Source organism: Belonocnema kinseyi, chromosome 4 (genome assembly GCF_010883055.1).
Source record: "Belonocnema kinseyi isolate 2016_QV_RU_SX_M_011 chromosome 4, B_treatae_v1, whole genome shotgun sequence".
Taxonomy (NCBI): domain Eukaryota; kingdom Metazoa; phylum Arthropoda; class Insecta; order Hymenoptera; family Cynipidae; genus Belonocnema; species Belonocnema kinseyi.
In genome coordinates, this window is record NC_046660.1 from 7,653,157 (window position 1) to 7,658,322 (window position 5,166).

A 5,166-nucleotide genomic window follows, 5' to 3' on the forward strand; every position below is an offset into this window, starting at 1 on the left:
GATCTGGCAGCTCTGGCTGCTGTCTTAAACACTCGACGCGTCATTTCTGTTGCGCGAGAGGCGGCCCGTCGCGCCCTTGCGGATTTTCTTTAAAGCTACTAGTCCAGAACCGCGAGGCTCAAATGAAGGTGTTAGCGAAATCTGAACTGTACCGTGCTTAATAGTTCTCTTGTCTTAATAGTCTCTTGTCTACTAAACTAAAAGTTCGTCGTTGTCAAAAAGCATTTCCGTCAATTAAGATGCATTTTTTTATAAAAAAAAGCCTCTAGAATTTTTATGAGGCTTTTATATTAAATATTTTTCGTTACAATTTTAATTTAATTTGGTGTCACAGATAAAAAGAACAGATAATTTTTGTTTCTTTTAGTTTAAAAAAGTCAATTTGTGTGTAATTATATGTAAGAAAAGATCGTTATTTGTATATTATTTATTTAGATTCTTGGAAGAAGGAACGCAGTGGTAGCCGAAACGTTAGAATAGACAGAATTTAATAAACGAACTTAACATTCATTTCGTTTTATTCTTTTAATTAATGAAGACGTTTACATTTTTTGAGAAAAAATAAATTTAAATAAGATAATTTTCTTCTAACAATTACAAAATGGTTCAAAAAGTCATAGCGGATATTGAAATCGCCCATTAGTAATTATTTGTGTTTAAAAAAATGGCAATAATTCCTGAAATGTAACAATAATCCGTAAAAATGTAGTTTTTTCAGATTTTTGGGTCGCATTTTGAGCTTTATGGGGGGGGGGGGGGGGGGGGGGGGGGGGGGGGGGTGAATTAAAAGTGAAAGTCATTAGTATGGTTTTAATTCGCAGATAGTCCTCTGGATTTTCTAAAAAAACTTGGAAAAAGTTAGAGACAAAAAACTTGGAAAATTTATTAAAAAGAGATCAATTTTCCACTAAAAAAGATGAATTTTGACAGAAGAAAATGAAATTGAAATTTTCAAATCATTCAGTTGAATTTTCTAATAAAAAAATAAACTTTTAATATAAAACTAATTTTCTACCAAGGATATGAATTTAAAAAAGCTAAGTTTTAAGACAAAGAAATGAATTTTGAACCAAGAAGGTAAGTGAAGAAGATTAATTTCATACTACGAAAGTCAAAGTTAAATTTTCAGTTGAAAAAATAATTACAAAAAACTTTAACAAAATACTTAAATTCAGAACAAAAAAAAAAGATTGTTTGATTGAATGATGAATTATAAAAAAAATCCAAGAAAGTACTTCTGCTTTTTACTAAAAGTAATTGAATTTGTAATCAAAGGTGGATTTTTAATCGCTCTGCACAATTTTTTAAAAACTTAAAAATTTAAAAATTTAATCAAATAGTAAAATTAGTAGAAAAATCCTGAGAGCACAAATTTTTTGGTTGTTCGTTCTAAAGTATGAAGTTGTGAAGTGAATTGTAATATAAGAGAAGCAAAATTTAAATAGAAAATCAAATTTTTGAAAGAAATAGCAAAAAAAATTGTATTGATGTATGACACAAGATAAAAATTTTTGTTTCGTTTTTTTATTAGAATTAAAAAGATTATTTTTCTACCAAAAAGGAATATATTTAAGTAAATTACATTAATTTCTAAACAAAAATATTCTAATTTTTAGAGGATTTTTTCGCCTAATAATTAAATTTTCAACCAAAACAGGCAATTTTCTGCCTAAAATAATAGTGATTTTCAAAAAAATTGATCAATTTTTAACGAAAAATTTTTAAGTTTGAACAACAAATAGAATAGAGTATTTGTATAATAGTATATTTATAGAGAAAAAAGTTTTAAACCAAAAAACATACATTTTTAGCGAAATATTTAGATTTTCAACCAAGCGAACGAATTTTAAACCCAAAATATTAAATGTTTATAAAAAAAATTGAAAAAATATTTAGTTAAATATTGAGCTAGGAAAATGTAGTTAAAGAAAAACTAATTTTGAATCAAAAATATTAATTTTGTTCCGAAATCAATTAATTTAAAACTAAATACATGAATTTTAAACTAAATTTTGAATTTATAAAGAAATTTCCAACCAGAGATTTTAATTTTTAACAGTATTTTTAAATGATTAAATTTTCTACAAAAAGTTTATTTTCCTATCAAGAAAAAGACAAATTTTCTAAGCTAGGGCCAGGATCTTTCTTGAAATTTCAAAATTTTTTATAGTACGCTTCATTTTTAAATCCATAAAGATAAATTTTCAACAAAATAGTTAACTTCCAATGAAGAAAAATCAATTTTATAAACAAAATTTAACTAAGCAGTTGCAATCACAAACAAATCATTGAACTTTCAAGCAAAGGAGACTAATTTTTAACAGAAAAGTTTTATTTCAAAATAAATTTGCAACACATAAAATAAATATACAATAATATACAAAAAAAGAATAAACTGCAGCTAAATAGTTGAATTTGAAAGCAAAAAAGACAAACAAAATGAAATTTTCTACAAAATAATAGATTTTTAACCAAAAGAGAAGAATCATAAACATAAAATATAATAGTGTATTTTGTAAATAAAATTGGTATATTTTTAAAATATTTTTATAACGAGAGTTTATGTAACAAATTTGTAGATATTTTTGGTCAAGATATTTTTTTTTCTTTTTTTTCGTCTTTTGGATCGTGAACTTGTAAAAAAAATTGTTGGTACAGATGAAATTTTTTTCCTAAAGACTGCTTCAATAAAGCAAAGAATCTTAAATAACCATCTTTAATCAAACACTTTTATTTATTACGTTTCACATTTTTATAATTTGTTTCCAATTCAAAATAACATATAGAGCCCTAAATAAATTCATGTCTTTCCACGTAACAATTTTTAGATTTTCACTTTCAAATTTATAGCCAATTTCTACTAACTTTCAGTCAATTACTATTCTCAAATTTTATTATTAGAGTTTAACTAGTATCTATGTATATTTTTTGTAATTTATAGTGAAATTACAGGCAATAAATGACAACTTACCATGAATTCCACAAATTTAATCAGTTTAAAATTTAATCAATTTAAAAAATTCTAAATTTCCGGAAATTTATGGGAATTTTTTCTCAGTAATGGCGATTTTATATTTAAACATAATAACTTAGCACAAATTACCCAAAATTCAATTTTAAACATTTTTATAAATTTATGGAAATTTAAGATTCTTTTTGGTAATTTATGGTACTATTACATTGACAATTAATTTGAGGATTTAGCGAACTTCTGGGGAAGGAATTCCGTGAATTCCTTAAATTCCGTTTACGCTGTGAATTTGGTGAATTCCGGCAATCCCGAGAAATCCTTAAATTTCGTGAAATCCTTGAATTTCATAAATTTGGTGAATTCCGTGAATTTCTCGAATTTCTCGAATTTCACGAATTCCTCTCAATTTAAAAAAGAACGAAAAAAGTGATTTTTCAGCTAAAAAGATTAATTTTAGAAATTTGCATTTTTAACAAAAAAGTTCATTTTTAACCAGAGAGATGAATTTTCGACTAGGAAGCCTAATTTTATGTCAAAAAAAAAATGAGCAAAAACTATGAAAATCAATCAAAATACTGAAATTTTCAACCAAAGAAATAAATTAATAAATTAATGGAAACTCCTGTTAAAAACAAGAACGAAACGACCAAATTTGTACCACAATGAATAAACAAAAGTAAAAAATTTCCGAACAAAATATAAAAAAGAGGAAAGAGGGGAGTTTGCATCAATTTGATTATTGGACGTTAAATAGGATTTTTAATTTGGATTTTAATCTAATTTAAATTTCTTGCATTTTGAATTAATAAAATTAATTGGTCACAAAAAATATTTTGTTCGATAATACGACAGAACAATATTTTTATTTGGAATAAAATAATTTGAATTCATCTAAAAGAGACAAACTTAAAAAAAAATAGTTGAGCACTTAAGAAAAAAAAAGATTTCAGAATTTAGGCTGAAAAATAATATCAAACAAATAGAGATTTTTTAGACAAAATAAAAATGTCTAATTATTATCTATTTTTTTCGGTTTTTTTGTTTATAAGCATATGAATATAATTTTTCTAAGATAATCGGAACGACTGAAAAATCCCGAAAAATAAAATTTTCGACACTCTAAAATTCCCGAATAGTAAAATTGCCGAAAATTAAAAATACTAAATTGGAACATTTTCGAATATTAAAATTCGCTAATAATATAATTGCCGAAAAATAAAAATATCGATTTGGGAAATTCCCGATTAATACAATTTAAGAATAATAAAAATCCCGCATTATAAAATTCCCGAATAAAAAAATTCACGACAGTTTATAATATTACCGAATTGGAAAATTCCCGACGAAAAATTGGCGAATTATTAAATATCCGAATTAGAAAATTTTATCAATTGTAAATTTCCCAAAATTAAACATTAAAAATAATTTATAAAAATAATATTCCATTATTGTTTTATTATTCGGCAATTTTTGAATTCGTTAATATTATTAACTGCCAGGAATTTTGTTATTCGGGAATTTTCAAAATCGGAAATTTTTTACTCGAGAATTTTATCATTCGGGAATAAGCCAATTCAGTATTTTTATTTTTCGGCAATTTTATTATTCGCGAATTTTCTAATTTGGAAATTTTATAGTGTCCGGAATTTTATTTTTCGGAATTTTTCAGTCATCCCATATAATCAGGCAAATTAAAAAGGATTTTTAAAGATTTTTTTCCCACGATATTCAAATATTGAAAAAGAATAACGAGTTTTAGAAGTTTTTTAAACAAAAGCATTTACAATTTTTTCAAAGGTTTTGATAAGATAAATAATTGTTTCTACCTTCATAGGAAAATAGATATGTTTATTAATTGAAAATGATGAATTGTATGAGAATATTTGAAAATATTTTTAAAAAATGTCAAAAGATTTGACAATTTTTGTAATTTTTAAAAATACTTACGAGTTTTAACAGTTTTATCGAATTTAAAAATATTTTTAAACTTCAAAATATTTTTCTAAAAATACTGGGGGACTTTCTCAAGAATCTGAGGCGAATATAATTTACATAATTTAAAAAAATAGACTGACAATACTTATTCTCTTGTATTCAGTTATCAGAATCTAATTTCAGCTCGAATTTAAGTCTTCAGAAATCTTGAAAATTTTGGCTTGGAGGGGAGCATTGATTTATAAAAAATATATTTCTTA